General features: G+C 41.5%; 1 protein-coding gene across 4 annotated transcripts in view; it reads left to right on the top strand.

The window, feature by feature from the left end:
• ALG14 (ALG14 UDP-N-acetylglucosaminyltransferase subunit) overlaps positions 1-17,286 on the top strand; it is an 85,724-nt gene that overhangs the window by 12,393 nt on the left and 56,045 nt on the right. The window lies entirely within an intron of this gene.

Raw genomic sequence — 17,286 nt, 5'->3', positions numbered from 1 at the left:
TATCTGCATGTCTTCTTTGGAAAAATGTCTATTCAGGTCCTCTGTCCTTTTTTAATCATATTATTTGGGGTTTTGGTGTTGAGTTGTATAAGTTCTTTATATTTGGGGCATATTAACACTTCATTGAATATACCATTTGCGGGTATCTTCTCCCATTTTGTTTGGTTGATGGTTTCCTTTGCTGTGCAAAAACTTATTATTTTGATGTAATCCAAATAGTTTATTTTTGCTTTTGTTTCCCTTAGGAAGCATATCTAGAAAAATGTTTCTACAGCCAGCATCTAAGAAATTACTGTCTGTGTTTTATTCTAGGAGTGTTATGGTTTCATGTCTCACATTTAGGTCTTTAATTCATTTTGAGTTTATTTTTATGTATGGTGCTAGAAAGTGGTCCAGTTTCATTGTTTTCTATATAACTGTTCAATTTTTCCAGCACCACTTATTGAAAAGACTTATCTTTTCCCCATTGCATATTCTCGCCTCTTTTGTCATAGATTAACTGACCGTATAAGCATGGGTTTATTTCTGGGCCCTCTATTCTGTTACATTGATCTATGAGTCTGTTTTTGTGCCAGTGCCATACTTTTTTATACTACAGCTTTGTAGTATATCTTCAAATCTGGAATTGTGATACCTCCAGCTTTGTTCTTCTTTCTCACGGTTGTTTTGTCTATTTGAGATGCTTCATGGTTTCATACAAATTTTAGGATCATTTGTTCTAGTTCTGTCAACAGTGCTGTTGGTATTTTGGTAGGTGTTGCATTGAATCTTTAGATTGCTTTGGGTAGTATGACCATTTTAACAATATGATTCCAGTCCGTGATCATGATATGTCTTTCCATTTGTTTGTGTTGTCTTCAATTTCTTTCATCAGTGTTTTATAGTTTTCAGAGATTAGATCTTTCACCTTCTTGGTTACTAAGTATATTCCTAGGCATTTTATTACTTTTGGTACGGTTGCAAATGAAATTGTTTTCTTAATTTCTCTTTCTGCTACTTTGTTAAGTGTATAGAAATGCAACTGATTTCTGTGTATTAGTTTTATACCCTGCAACTTTACTGAATTCATTTATTCTAATAGTTTTTTGGTGGAGTCTATAAAGTTTTCTATGTATATAGTATTATGCCATTGCAAATAGTGACACTTTAACTTCTTACTTACCAATTTGGATGCCTTTTATTTCTTTTTTCTTGTCTTATTGCTGTGACTAGGACTTCTAGTACTATGTTGCAAGAAGTGGTAAAAGTGGATATCCTTGCCTTATTCATGATCTTAGAGGAAAAACTCTCAGTTTTTCATCATCAAGTGTGATGTTAGCTGTGGGTTTTCATATATGGCGTTTAGTATTTTTTTTTTAATATTTGTTTATTTACTTGAGAGAGAGTGAGTGAGCGGGGAGAGAGGCAGAGAGAAAAGAGAGAATCCCAAGCAGACTTCCTGCTGAGCAAGGAGTCTGATACAGAGCTCAATCCCAGGACCCCGAGATCATGATCGAGCTGTCAGATTCTGGATATATTTTGAGGGTAGAGCTAAATTTTATCTGTGTGTGGGTGTGGGAAAGAGATGAGGAGTAAAGGATGACATCCAGATTTTGGCCTGAGCTACCAGAAGAATGGAATCGCCATTAATTTAGGCAAAGAAGATCACATGAGGGAGGAGGAGGACTAAGTGTGGATGTCTGTAAACATACATGTAAAGATGCTGACTCTTCTTGGATCTGTGAGTCTGAAGTTCAGGAGGGAGCTCTGGTCTGGAATATGAATTTTGGAGTTTTTTGTGTTTACCTGATGGTACTTAAAACAAGAAGCTGGACTTCTTGTCCCACCCAGGGACTAAGTATAGTTAGAAATTAGAAGAGGGCTAAGAACTGAGCCCCAGAGCACTCTAATTTTCAAATATAGGGAACTGTTACTGTCATGGAAATATCAGCTGTCAGTATGTTGTTCCTCTGTGGCCTGTTCTCCAGAACCCACCGGCGGGGGGGCTCAAACCCCCACCCTGGGTTACTGGCGTGATTAGTCTCCCTCCTAGACCTCTGTGTCACAAGCTGTCTCTCCTCTTTCATTTTTTTCTTATTTCTGGCAAGTCGGGATTTCCCTTCTTTCTACTTCAGATAAAAAAATATTCTGTTACCTTTCTTACAGCATTTTAATCTGTTTACAGGAGAGTTTTCAGGTTAGTTTATATTGCTATCGTGCCAGAACCAAAGTCAAATTAATTTTCTAATTAAAGTCAGAGTTTTAATGTATCTCTGTATGAAAGTCTATTCTGGACTGTTTGTATAAGTAGCAACTCCCCCACTCACCAATTTTCTTTCTTTCTTTCTTGTGATAGAACTGTATCATCTGCGATTTCCTAGCAATGCATAATACTCTTATGGTTAAAGGCCTTGACTCTCACTCTGTAGTTTGATTTTCAGACTTTTTAAGTGAAGCAGAAAGTCTCGAGTATTTGAAAGCATTAACAGTAATTGCACTCTGTGCCTGGGCAAGGTGTCTCATCCACATCACTCAGGGCACTTTAGGAGTAAAAGTGCATCGATTCACGCTTGTTCTGGTGAGAAGCCAAAAGCCACATTTGCAACACAAGCCTGCTCTTCCAAAAACGTAAAAGACCTTCCCAGAAATCAGGAGGTACAAATTACCAGTTGTTAATCACTTAGATTTATCCAAGTATCATAGAAATTTTCTGTTGTTTGGTTTATAACTTACTCTGATATGGAATTACTCAGTAAATTTCTAAATGTTTTTGCTGGTTTATAGGAAAAATATTTAAATGCTCATATGTGTCTATTTATGCTAGATATAAATATATAGCAGATGTTTAAGCTACTTTTTAAATTAATATAATTTTGCTAATTAAATGGTAGAGATGACCTATTTTTGTTGCAGAAACTTCATTCAAATTTCCTGATTCCTTTGATTCAGTATAATTTTTAAAATGGTATTTAAAATCTTAAGGTATGTTATTTATCCTATTTATTACACAGGAGTAAAGAGAAATAATTATTTGTGGTGTACTTTTTAACTTTACCATTAGCCTTTGTTTCTCTGCATAGTTTAGCGTTTAAAGAGAAACAGGCTTTCCTTGGGAAAAGCATCTCAACCCCGCTGGAATAAAGCAACTGAAGTTAGAAAGATGAAGAGTAAAAGCTAAGCAAAAACACACACACAAACAAGCAAAACAAAAACAAGGAAACAAATGTTTAGCTGTGAAATTACTTATATGAAAAAATATCTTGAAAAGCCTCCTAAAGAAAATGTAATTTCCACTAGGATTAGTCCTAAAGTAAAAAGTAGCAAAAGTAATATCTTTCAGAAAGATTGGATAGTAACTTCTCCAAATAGAACCAATTACCAGAGCTGTGTTTTATGAAGGTAAGCGAAAAATCAAACCAGAGCTTTCTTCCTGGAGAACAGCAGTCTCCACACTGGCTTGTGTTTCACCAGGGGCACCGACCCCTGGGAGACATGGGAGCTCAGGGCACTGCACTGTGGATCTTGGTTCATCCTTCTGTTTGCTTCCCAGTCTGAGCCTTATCTGTTAACTGCCTTCCTTGACAACCGTTACTCTGTGCAACTTCTGTTAGAGCATGAGTTAGCCCTTTTAGATCCTGTCACTAAGGGAAAAAGCTCAGTGACACTTGAATAAAACATTTTCAAAACTACATGTAAAAATTACAGAGTAGGCTTTTTTCTTACAAAAAATAACCAAAGTTGCTGAAAACTGATTTGAAGGGTTAAATATTAGAGCCAACTTCACTTTGGGGTCATATAACTAGGTTTCCCACTACTCTGTAAGTAAGCTTATACAGTTTTACCAAGAAAGTTATTTATTTGTTCATCTATTCAAAAAATATTAAATGAGTGCCAATTCTGTAAAAGACACTATACTTCTATACATGCATATTTCAGCAAATCTTTATTGAGTGTGCCCCCACAATCAACTGTGGCAGGATTGTAAGTGATTATTTTTCTGTTCCTTTACTCTTTTCTTCCCAAATTTTATTTCCTGTTTTTTATTTATTAATTTAAAAACAGCAGACAGTAAAGAACTTCTTTACTTCATATAAAATAAAAAGTGGAGGTTCCCTGTTCCTATCCTAGTCCCGCTCTCTAGAAGTGAGCATTGTACCAGCTTGAGTTATACCTGCTGGTATGACCGTTTCCCTCCTTTGTACATGTATTATTAAAAAATATTATAAATTACATGTTCATATATACATATAAACGGGATGGGGGCAGGGAACGGCTAGTTTATAAATCAAACACTGTATTGTTTTCAGCATTTTTGTATGTAACTCCATAGCTTGATAGTTTTCCATTTTGGCAAATATTGGTCTACTTTGCACTTTTTTAATGATTGCCTAGTAGTTTATAGTATTGATGATGCACCATTTCCCTCTTGTGGTTTTCAGTTTTTCACTGAATACTGCAGTAAACATGTTTGTACTTATATACATACACAAGTATTCTTATGTGTGTTTTACCTTAATTAGAAAAACAGTTAAAGGGGCGCCTGGGTGGCGCGGTCATTAAGCGTCTGCCTTCGGCTCAGGGCGTGATCCTGGTGCTATGGGATCGAGCCCCACATCAGGCTCCTCCGCTGGAAGGGGGAATAGTCTCTGGGAAAGCCATGGAGTGGGAGCATTCCTGGATGCTGGGGGAATAGAGAGTCCTGGTGGCTAGAACCGAGTCAGAGGAGGGAGATAAGGAAGAGGAGATGGGAGGGTGGGGCAGGGGGCAGAGTATATAGGGCCTTGTCAGCCATTGTAAGGACTGCATGTCTTTCTTTGAGGGAAGTGGGGAGCTGTTTTAAACAGATCACTCTGGTTGCTGTGCTACAAATAGACTAGGGTAGAGGGTAAAACCAAGGAGACCAGTTAGGGGGCTGTCCAAGCAGTCCAAACAAGAAGTAGTGTGGCTTGCACCAGTAGGGATAGGAATAGGGGCAAATGGTTGGACTCTGGATGTATTTTCAAAGTAGAGTTAATAGAATTTCCTGACATATTGGATACAGGATGTGAAGAAAAGAGAAATCCAGCAGAACTACAAAGCTTTTGGTCTGACCAATTTTAAGAATGGAGTTGCGGTCACTGACCTTGGAAGTCTAGGTGGAGCATCCCTGTCTCTAAGTGTCTTTATAAATAACATGTCATACCACCCCAATGAATCAGCAGCCTCTGCCTTGGCTTGAGGGACCTAGATGCAACTTGGGAGTCAGAGGGACTACACAGGCCCTGCCTGCCCTGATTCAAAACCATTTCCTAAGTCCCATGCCCTTGCACTCTCTCTCTCCCTTTTTTTTCTCTTTCCTCTCTCCCTCTCCCAAACAAAAAGGTCCTTCAAATTTTAGAAATGGTCCTGGAGACTCTTTCCAGGTGTCAAGGGGACTTCTGGTACTGTACTTTGCTGCCTCCTCAGCCCCTGTTGCTGTCATCCCTTCCTGCTTCCACCAGGTGGCAGTGCACTGCCGAACATAGTGCCATAGCGCCCTGCAGTACCTCTGAGGGGAGGCGCGAGGCGGCTGAGCTTCAGAATGGTGGCTGGAGTGGAGATTTCTAGTATATATTACAGACTAATCTGGCATGGGGAAGATAAGGAGAGGTTGTATCATTTCTTTTTTAGAAACATCATATATCCTCGCTAAGGATGATTTTCCTCTCCTGAGTTGAAAAGGCGTTCTATGAATTTAAAGCAGACTTTCCACCTGGAGAGTGTTTTGTTTTGTTTTGTTTTAAAGATTTTATTTATTTATTCAACAGAGATAGAGACAGCCAGAGAGAGAGGGAACCCAAGCAGGGTGAGTGGGAGAGGAAGAAGCAGGCTCATAGCAGAGGAGCCCGATGTGGGGCTCGATCCCACAATGCCAGGATCACACCCTGAGCCAAAGGCAGACGCTTAACCGCTGTGCCACCCAGGCGCCCCACCTGGGGAGTGTTTTTATGTAAAGGTTTGATTCACCAAGTACCTTGCTGAGGTTGGCAGTACTGGCATCTGTTTCATGGGCTCTTCTTTGTTTGGGATAGGTAGAACAGCTCCTGGAAGCTGTGTCTTCCCCAAAGTGAAGTCCTTCTTGAAAATCAAAAGTAGATACTGATTGATTAGTTTCTGTGTGCAAAATTTGGACCAAGTGTTATAAGGTCCACAAATAAGGAAAGAAAGTGCCCTTTTGCCTCAAGAAATTTTTGGTGCAGTTGGAAAGGCATAAGTACAAATACTGGAAACCTTAGGAATTAATAAAAGTGTCGCCGGGTATGCTAGTTAATTAATAAAAGCATCACTGTACTCTGGAGACTAGAGTACAAATTTGGGCTAAAAAGAGTCCTTTTGGTTGAAGCCTGCCTATAGACCAATCAGACTCCCAGACCCTCTACCCTATCCTGGTAGAAAACCCAACATTTTCCACTGGAGAGGTTGAACTAAAAAGGTTTGGGCTTTGGGAACATCAAGCCAAATTGTGGCTGGGGTAAGAAAGTGCCCTGTGAACAGAGGGCTCAAGGAGAATGTATAATTACTCCTTGTCCCCCCAATATGCATCACTTAGTCTCCTTTCGGATCATTTCCCAGAATGCTACATTTATTTCACCCAGGCAGGAGACTGAAGATTAGTTTTGGGGAAACTGATTTGCTCAGGAGTACAGAACTACAGATTCTGACATTTGGGATTTCCCCCAATGAAATGGTAGCATCCTGACTACTTTTATCCTCCTCTTAACAAGCCCCACCCAGGACCAAGCTTCCAGTCTGCCTTCTAATGCCTCATTCCTTAACTCGAACCAGGGTTTCTCAGCATCAACGCTACTGACATTGGGGGTCAGGTAAATTATGTGGGGAGGCTGTCCTCTGCATTATGGGGTGTCAAGCAGCATCCCTGGCCTCTACCACTAGATGCCAGTAGCACTCCTCCTTTCCCCACCCTTTACCCCACAGTCCTGGCAACCAAAACTATCTCCAGACCTTGCCGAATGTGCCTGGGGGAGAAGTCCACCCCCTCCTTGAGAATCACTGGCTTGAACTGGCATCCACAGATTCAGACATTGGAAGGAAAAGCAAAACTAACCGGGGAAGGAACTTTGACAAAAGGAATCAGAGGAAAGGGCAAATCGAGGAGGGGAGAGGGGGGAGGACTTAAGGGAAAATGGTATCTTCAGGGAAATGAAAGGACATTGTATTTTTTTTAAAGATTTTATTTACTTGGGGGAGAGAGAGGGCATGAGCACACAAGCAGGGGGAGGGGAGAAGGAAGAGGGAGGAGGGAGAGGGAGAAGGAGAAGCAGATTCCTCGCTGAGCAGGCAACCAAATGCAGGGCTCCATCCCAGCACCCTGGGATCATGACCTGAGCAAAGTCTGATGCTTAACCAGCTGAGCCATCTGAGCTCCCCAGGACAATGTATCTTTAAAGAATGATATTTATTTTTTTAAAAACCTCCTAGAACTAGAAGGACACTTGGCTATTAAAATTTTGATTGTAGGAATAAAAAAAACCAAAATATTCAAAGATCATATTGAAGAATTCTGGTATATAGCAGGACAAAAAGTTAAAACCAATAGAGAAAAGATAAGAAAATTAGATAATCAAACTGGATTATGGAGGACTACTGTCCAGAAAGAACAAGAACACAGGCAAAACTCTAATTACCAAGAAAAAAAAAAATCACCCAAGAAAAATTCCCATAACTGAAAGGACATGGCCTTCAAACTAAACAACTGTCCTCAGCCCAGTTAAACTGTAGTCACCGAAGATATATCATCATGCAACTTCAGAACTAGTGATAAAGAGAAGATAACCAAAAATTTCTAAAAAGGAAAAGAAAAGGAGTCACCCTGGGGTCTGGGTGGCATTCAGGATGATGATTAGAGCAGTCCTCAAACTGATTCCCATGGACCTTTTCACGGAGTATGTGCTCCACAAAAACAAGGGGGACCCAAGAAGGAGGAAGACTGGAGTCCTAGAATCTAGGTTTCAGCCCAGAAGAGAGGCGAAGGGAGTTATCAAGATGGCAGTGAAGGGAGTTCCCATGTGGAGACCAGCACATACAGCAGGCCTAGAGAGAAACTGGTTGGGAGGTGGAGCAAGGGGACAGAGAACACCAGAAGGGATGGTGCCAAACAAGCAATGGTGATGATGAATTACCTCAGGTGTTTGAGCAAACTGAGGGTCTCCTAGGGAACTTCAGAACTGTGTGTGTGTGTGTGTGTGTGTGTGTGTATGCAGAAAAAATATATAGCTTTAATGAAGAAAAAAAGACAAGTGCTTTGAATGCAGGGGAAGGAGAGATCTCAGGGCTAGAGTATTGGGGTGAGAGGGGAGGTGGCTTCTCTAAAAGGTAAGAGAATGTGAAGAGGGGAGGATAGCGTGGGGAAAAGTAAGGAAGTTGGAAAGTACAGGGCACATTCAGACAAATGGAGCCTGTGTTTTTGAACCATGACAGATTGGGAAAGAAGTTGGTTAAATTACAAGGTAAGAAGTTATTTCAATTTTAGAAACCTGAGGTCATCTTAGAATGCTTTGAGTTACAGAAAGGGTTTAAGTGATCCGATATTTTTTTAAGGTAGTATAGAGGGTAGAGGGATCAGCTCTTGAGTTGTGTATAATGGTTGATTTTTGCTTTTGTCTTTGAACATTTTTCTGTATTTTCTAAGGTTACAATTAGAAAACAATGAAAGTAGAAATAATAACCTATTGATTAAATATTTATTTTTTAAATAACCCAAATACATTTCATAAGCACCATTCTTTTGGGAGAGGTATCTTTACGTTTTTGGAAGCACATTAGTTACTTTAACAAATAGAGATCTTTAGGCTTGTATTCCTTATTCCACACATGTGTATAAATCAGTGGCTATTTAGTGGTTGCAGGATTTATCAAGCATGACCTCTTAAATGGCATGCTTGCATTCAACAGCACCTACTAGTTTCCACAAGGTGGGGTGCTAACCTCACACAGTGGACTGAGACTGCTATAACTCACGGAAACTTCTAACTCTAATGCATTTGCTAACTCTTTTTCATAATTCCCAAGCAATTCTAACAGAAATAGGTTTGGAAATTATATAGCTGCAGTTGTGGGGTTTCGTTTCAGTTTGTAAATTAGGTCAGACTCGTGATTTACATTTTTAGAGTGTGACTAACGTATATAAGCACTTTTCCTCTTTATGGTGGACCTTACCTATATGCAGTTATAGGCATAGAGAAAGACTACCTCTAATTTGGTGAAGACCATTCTAAATAAGTGAAATAACCTGAATAAGGAAATGTTTGTAGTTATTGCAAATAGAGATCCTGATGTGGCTATCTCAGTGAATAAAAGATTATTTTTCAAAACCCTGTATCAGGTAGATGTACACATGGTTCTGATGTATTTTAAATAGCTTCATCTCTTAAATTCCTTCCTAAATCTTAGTTATCCCGTTCTCCCTTTCTACAACAAAGGCGAGTCAGGTTAAACTTTCTCTGAGTCAGATTCTGAGTTGATGGAATTGAGGAAAGTATTCAGAACATACTGCAGTTGTTTCAACCTTCTGCGAATCTGTCCGGCTTCCCTACGCCAGTTAAATTGTGTGGGATTCTTAAAACACACAGAGCCAGTAACAGTTTAGAATATGGTGCTTCTGTTTCTCCATTTTGAAGCAAAATAAAGACATTCTAATAGCCAATGGTTTGGATGTAAACATTTACATAAATAGCATAATTTTTTAAGTATGTACTTGTATTATGGGCCCTACCATACAATAATTTGTTGTTGTTGTCGTCATAAATTCAGGATGTGGCCTGTTTCCCTTTGTCCTTCCTTTTTCCCAGATGGAGGTTTTTTAGTCCCTTTTGGCCATTAGGTTCCAGGAAATAATTGTGGAGCTGGTAGTTAGAATCATGCCAGGCACAACATCATTCCAAGCAATACAAGTAGTGAGGCTGACTCTTGTACTTGCAGTTTCAGGATTGACCAAAGAGCTGAGCATAGGAAGGAAGTGAAAGTGATGAGTGCAGAGGGATGTTCCCTTGTCCTAGAACATGACAGATGCTCAATTCATGACAGCTGTTGAGGAAGTGCCATGAAGTGACCTATGGGTGAAGAAGCCATAGGTTCCGGACTGGGTCCTGCTGATAACCAGCTCTGCCCCCTTGGGCGAGTTAGCCTCTCTGGACCTCATTCCTTCACTGTGAAGCAGAGACCTGGCTGAGATCAGGGGATCCTCAAAAAGCCACTGTGATCACCATAGCTGACTCTCAAGTCTGACTTATCAAAGACAAATGAAGCTCTGTACCAGGCTGTGCCGCTCTAGGACCCCGGGTGCCTATCTAGAATCTCCATTTCTGAACGCTGCCTTTTCCTAGGTTCCTCATCTGTCTTGCTCTGTCTGCCCACCTGCCAGGTCAACCTATTGCCTCAGTGTGAGGTGCAAGCCCCTGCTGGCCCCATTTCAGCCGAAAAATTGCCTGTAACATCTCCTAACATTGATATATTTTGTATTTAGCATTTTACTGACTCATAAAATTATGCTCAAAACCAGACCATAACCAATTTGTGCTCTTGGCCTGTTTCCCCTTTCGCTCCACCTGAAAACCTAAGAATCACTCCAAACCCTCCAGCCTCTTTAAGTCCCTCTTTCCCACCATTTGCCCTCTCCATTCCTTCACCTTAGTGCTGCAAGTGTCCTTAGGCCTTGGACATCATTCTCCTGATATATTTCAGGAATCTGCCAAATGATTTCCCTTGTCTGGGTGAGCCCTATCCCTTCTGTTCATTCTCGTCATAACTGCCAGAGTGGTAGTTCCTGAATGCAGATCTGGTCACATCATTCTCCCTTTTTGTCATCCTTCAGTGGCTTCTCATTGCCTTTAGTTTCGAGTACATACTCCTCGATATCGCTTTGAAGGCCCTGCCTCTTCAACTCTATTTGCTGCTGCTCTCTGCTGTGCCCCTTGTATACCAAAACATAGTTCCCCAAATATCCCGTGCTATTTCATGTGTCACTGCTCTCAACATGTCTGGAAGACCCTTTTCCCCTCTCTCTGTTATGCTTGGTAAATTTCATATCCTTCCAAGTCAGATCAGGTATCTCTTCCATAAAGCCTGACTTAGTTTTCTCAAAGTATAGTCCATCGTTTCTTACTTGGTGCTAACTTTATGTGTAATAATTATGTCCCTTGTTGTATTAATCTCTTTGATTGCAATAACTAGTTTTTCTCTGCCACAGAGAAATTCTTTATGAATGTCTTACCCACCCTTGTGTTTCTAGCTTAGTTCCTGTCACCTGGTACGTTGCACTAGAGTATTTAATGAATGAATGACTCTGTGCTCATGATGAAAAATATGGCTCTGAAATTCAGTGTTCATCTATGGTATTGATGTTTTCTTTTTTAAAGAAGGAAAACGATCTTAAATTCATATCATTTTTGTATTTTTTTTTCTTTAAGTAGGCTCCATTTCTAGCATGGAGCCCAATGTGGGGCTTGAACTCATGACCCTGAGCTGAGATCAAGAGTCAGATGCTTAACTGACTGAGCCACCCAGGCGCCCCAAATTCGGACTGTTTTAAAGCTGAAATGAAGGGTGTTTCAGTTGCAAGTGGAAAACTAAACCACAAACTGGCTTGAACAATAAAAAGAATTGGTTGACTTACAAAATGGGAAAAATTCAGTCTTATTTCTGGGCGAGACAGGTTCCAGCTGCCCAAGGTTTTCACTAGCGATAGTGTCTCTCTGCTCTGTCCCCTGCAGTGTTAGCTCCATTGGCCTCCCTCCTCATAGTGCTGCCTCCATCAGCTCCAGTGCTTTCACATTCAGGGTGGCGAAAACCGGTAGTACCTCCTGGCTTCCTGTCTTTGCACTAGCCTGTGTAGGGAACAAGGTCTCTTATAACATGTAGGAGACCAAGAGAGCGAATGTCTCCAGTCTCATGGTCTTCAACTGGATTATAGTCCCATCTTTCAGCAAATCCCCGTGGCCAGGGATGAGGATTATTTCCATATTGCCTAAGCCATCTCAGGCCTACTCTTGAAACTAGAGATTTGGCACTGAAGGAGACAGGCACTGAAATCCCACCCAAACTGCCTGCCTGAGAAGGCGAAAGGGGTGAGTTACCCAAAGAAAGCTGGTTATTATTGGCAAAAGGAGGGGGCAATATAAGCTGGGGAAGAGGACAACTAATAGTCATTATAAAGGACATTAGAAATTTGGGGGGCCAGACTCCCATAATTGTTTTAAGAACAAATGACTTTTTTTATTTCCCTGAAGCCCGGACCTCCAAGTAGGGAAGGGCTTCTCAAGGTGAAGTGAGGAGTGGCTGAAAGCCGTGCATAAGCCCGGAGCAGCAGCCTTGCTTGTCTTTGACAAGTCACACTTCAGAGCCAGTTGTAGAATCATGGTGGCTGGTTGAGGATCCATGATCTTGCCAGGCCCCCTTGTGAGAGACTAAAGTCCAGAGAGATGGACTCATCCAAAGGGACAGAGCTGGTTCTCGGCAAGACCCAGTCTAGAACTCATGGCTCCTTCATTCCTTCATGGCCCTTCTTCATTAGCTATCATGAAGTGAGCAACTACCAAGTACTTAAAGGACATGCACCTAAAAACATTCTTGTGCAGGCAGTCAATTATGGTCATTTTGATTTCAGAATGATGGAGCCATCTACCATATTTTTTAATATGTATTATTCTTTGCATTATTAAAAAAATAGTTATGAAAGAAAGCTGAAACCATTTTTGGTTGAATGAAGTTTGACCATTTTAGTTTTGCCTTGTTTCCAAGATTCTGCAATAGTGTGGCATTCATTAAATAATAAACAAATTGTACATTTCAGTGTGTGGTAACAGAAAAGAATGACTTCATAGACCACTTAATCTGCTCTGTTGTGGTTTATGATGCCATCTGGATTCTTGGTGGAATTATTTCCATCTAAATCACTATAAACTTCTATTTAGGTTGTCACAGATCGAAAGCCAGATATGTTTGTGGGTTTTAGCAGTGATGTAATTCTGGAAGATACTTTGAAAGTTACAAGTTGTCATATACTATTAGCATTTAACTCAGTGTTTCACATAATTTCAGACAAACTAGAAGCCTGAAAAATAATCCGTTTTTCTATTATGTTTTTCGTAAGCATTCTCCCTTTCTATACATTTTGTTGTGCATCAGTCAAGCATGTGGGGGAAACACTGGGAGGCTCTGTGGGTATACACAGTATTATATAGCACATGGCCTCTGCCCCTTCTTAATTAGGACACTTGGATGGAAAGGATGTCTCACCAACTAATATACATCTTTTTCTAAGATATGGTGGAGAATAAGGGAAAGAAAGAATCTCACTTTTTTGTCTTTTATCTTACTGCCAGTTGTGTGATAGAGACTGGATCATGTTGTAAGAACTGCACACACTACAGCATATACACGTTGAACTACACAGAAAGAAACATACCTTCTAGGAGCGTGTGACCCAGTTGGCTCTCAGGCAGGAGCAATAGCAAAACAACAGAACTTGGTAAGATTCAACAGAAAACTCTGAAGATTTCTAAGGCTCTATATTTTTTTCTGTTTTTTTTTTTTTAATCAAAAAGCCTTGGAGGCAGGAGAGGGAGACATTGGCATCAGTGGCAGGTGGGGTTGGTGTGCCAAACCTGAAGTGCAGAACAGGGCACAAAGGAGAAAGTGATGGGAGGAGGCAGGGAGCTCTGTTCCCGCGGAGCCAGGGAGAGGGACAAGCTCTGTGGGTGGAAGGCTGTGGATATATATGGGGTAGGTGAGTTGAAGAATAGAGAGGGAAAAGAAAATGGGTCAGGTTGGGTAGTTGGCTATATATAGAAGCAACAGAAGGCAGGGAACACAGCTCCACAGGAAGCTGGTGGAGCTCATTATGTATTGGGGAAGGCAGGCTCCTCAAAAGTGGGTACAGAGATAGAAGAAGGGCCTTTAGAAGGGTGAGTCAGCAGCATGTTTCAGGACACATGAAAGACCTGTTCTACCACTTGCTGGCTCTGTCACCTCGGGGAAATTCAGATTTCTCATCTGTGAAGTGGGGAGGTTGGATTAGTTGGTCTCTTGCAGTCCTGAGATGTTATAAGGTAAAGAGTCAGCATCTTCTCCATCACAGACCACAGTCTGGACATCTTGAAACTACAGTGACAGTCATTTATCTGTTCAGCGAGTACTGACTGAGCACCTGTGATGTGTGAAACACCGTTCTACACACTGAGATTCCAGCAGGGAACAAGACGAAATCCTTTCCTCTCAGGGAGCTTGGTTCTGAACAGAGAGGCAGACAACAATCAAAGACACAAATGAGCAAGTTAATTGGAAGTATGAGTAATTGCTGTGAAGATGGTAAAATAAGTGCAGTGGAGGGTGACTGCATATTGGGGGAAGGGCCAGTGGGGAGCCTGCCTCCGCTCTGAGGAGGTAATGTTCACGCAAGACCTGAGCTGAGCCAATCTTGGGTAGTAGACCGCTCAGAATGAACCACAAAGACCCTCAGAGAGGAATGAGCTCAATGCATTCACGCAGCAGAAAGAAGGCTGGTATGGCTGGTGAGTGAACAAGGAATGATTAGAAATTTGGATTTTATCACAAGCCTTTGGAGAGTTTCAAGCAGGAGAATGAAAGGGAAGATCTGCTATACGTTATAATCTCTGGCAATTCTGTAGAGAATAAAGTGTAGGCGAGCCAGAGGAGAAGCAGAGATGAGTTAGGAGGCTCTTGTAGTCATGGTGAGAGATGGTGACAGTCGGACCAGGAGAAGCAGGGACGTAGGGAATAAGTAGATAGATGCGGAATGTGTGTAGAGGTTTTGAAAGAAGGAAACACCAGAGCAGATTCCACTACCCTCCATCCCTGCCAATCCAACATAGATTTCATGACCTTCGTATATAAGCAGGAAATCTATTTATGATAGATTTTACTGTTCATTTGTTGATTTCTGGCTTAGGAATGCAGAATAGCATGTTTGGTAGCAAAAATGATAGTTCACTTTTGAGTTGTTACAGAAAAGCCTAGTGAATAGAGGAACACTAAAACAAGTATGCATTTCTTGGCCCCAGTGGAACGGATTCAGAGCCGGTTTAACAGCCCACAGTGTCTTTCAAAGAAAGAACTTTTCCTGGGTCCAGAATCCAGGAAAGACTGACTCTGCTTGGGTTGTGTGGCCACTCCTGAACCAAATATTGGGTCTGGGAGTGAGGAGTGGGGGTGGTAAAGTGATGGCTGAGCCTTCCTTTATGTCCTGCATCCCGTTAGTAGGATATGAAAGAGGGTCAGGGACATTTCCCTCAAGGCAAAGGTATAGAGTAACAAAAATAATGTGTCTATGAAGATGCCTTCACTTGGATTTCTCAGATGCTACAACCACTAGGAATGTCTGGCCAAAGGTCATAGACAGGCCTAAATTGTAGCTCTCTAAAACTCCATCCCATTCTTTTGTCTTCAAAGGAACTTTTGTTAAAACCAAAATACAAGCCTTCTAGTGATAATTTTTCCTTGTTGACTTCTTTATGTATTTGATTATTAAATATATAAAGTAATTTAAAAACTCTCAAGATTTTGCCATGGCCTAGCCCTCAGTGTTTTCTTTAGACAATACAGGACATCGCATACCCCAGCACCAGTTTCTATGTGTTAAGCATCTCCAATCTGAGAGCCCTGTTCTTATCAAGATGGCCCCAGGTTCCCTCCACTTGACTACATACCTGTGTAACAGGTATAATACAGAAACTGTGGGCACAGAGTTTTTCAAGCAGTTCTGGGTGCAGAATGGGATGCTTTGCTTGCTCTAACCTAGCAGGCTCCCTTCCCTTTTATGCTCAGAACTCAGAGCCTCAGGGACATTCCTCTCTCATGGATCTGTTTTCTGGGGAGAGGACCCACAGGGCTGAGAAGTCTAGGCTGTCTACCTAGGACACATTGTTGGAGTGGGAGGGCATTGGTCTTTGATTCCTTTTCATCCTCCCTCCTGTTTCCCCAAGCCCTTAGAACTTGGTCCCTCCTGGCTCTAGCTGTTTATAAACTCCCAATCCCCTGGTTTGCATAGGTTTTTTCTCTCTAATCCCAGGAATTCCATTTAGTTCAACCCATTTATTGAGTGGCCTCTACAAATAAGGCCCTAAATGTACACTCTGAAAATCACCTTCTTTGTGCTCCTTTATATTCTCTGTCTAAATACGTCTCAGCTAGGTAACAAGATTTGATTAATTTATATTAACGTGCAATAAACAACTTATTGAATTACTCGTTCAATAAACATTTATTGAGCATCAACTGTAAACCAGGTACTCTTAACAAGCACTGAGATGGCAGTGATTAAATTTCCTGGCCCCCTCAGATAAGTTATATTCTAATGGGGGAGACAGATAGTAAATAAATAAGTATATAATATGCCAGTAGAGTGAGTGGAGTAATTTTAAAACATAAAGCAGCCCTGCTAATGGGGAAGGGAAGAGTATGTGTACATGTGGGGCCGGGGGTATCTTAGGTTCGTTGGGAAGGGTGCCTCTGAGGAGAACAGACCTGCTGTAGCGGGGGCAATGGGTGGGTAGAGACTTGGATTTAGAGAGAAATCTTTTTGGTATGATTTCCAATTACTGAACTTCTCATCAAAAAATAATAATGGAGGGGTGCCTGGGTGATTTAGTCGGTTAAGCGTCTGACTTCAGCTCAGGTCATGATCTCTTGGTCCTGGGATTGAGCCCCGCATTGGGCCCCCTGCTCAGTGGGGAGCCTGCTTCTCCCTCTCCCTCTGCCCTCCTCCCCACCTCATGCATGCACTGTCCTGCTTTTTCTCTCATTCTCTCTCTCTCTCAATAAATGAATAAAATCTTTTAAAAAATAATAACAGGTGGAAGATTTGTTTGGAATTTGGAGATGGAGGGCCTCTCCAGTACAGAGCTGTAGGCTGGACAGCTGCACCATACAGACTCCTGTCCCCTTCCAGTTGGGGTCATGGTTCTTCTGATCCCTTGCCTAGCTCCTCATCACTGCCCTTCCCCAAGCTTGTCATCACCTGACTGTTTTCCTGTTTATTTCACTGGTAGAACTTTCAGCTTGGCTTTCTTCCCAGCTACCACTTACATTCTCATCCTTGATGGTAATGCAGATCCTCCCATCACCTTCCCCTGGGCTGTTCTGAATAAATTGCTTTCCCTGTGACTCGGAAGAACCTATTCATTGTCCTGGCCTATGGGTTACTATGTAGTTTATCATTTCACTGGGACACTTCTGAGAACAGAAAGGGCACTGTTAATAACTATGCTGGGCCTACAGGTATAGACTGGGACTATCCTCTGCAGACTGGGTGAT

Source organism: Ailuropoda melanoleuca, chromosome 2, assembly GCF_002007445.2.
Source record: "Ailuropoda melanoleuca isolate Jingjing chromosome 2, ASM200744v2, whole genome shotgun sequence".
NCBI lineage: Eukaryota > Metazoa > Chordata > Mammalia > Carnivora > Ursidae > Ailuropoda > Ailuropoda melanoleuca.
The sequence above is the reverse complement of the archived record's forward strand: the minus strand, read 5'-3'. Positions and strand labels throughout refer to the sequence as shown.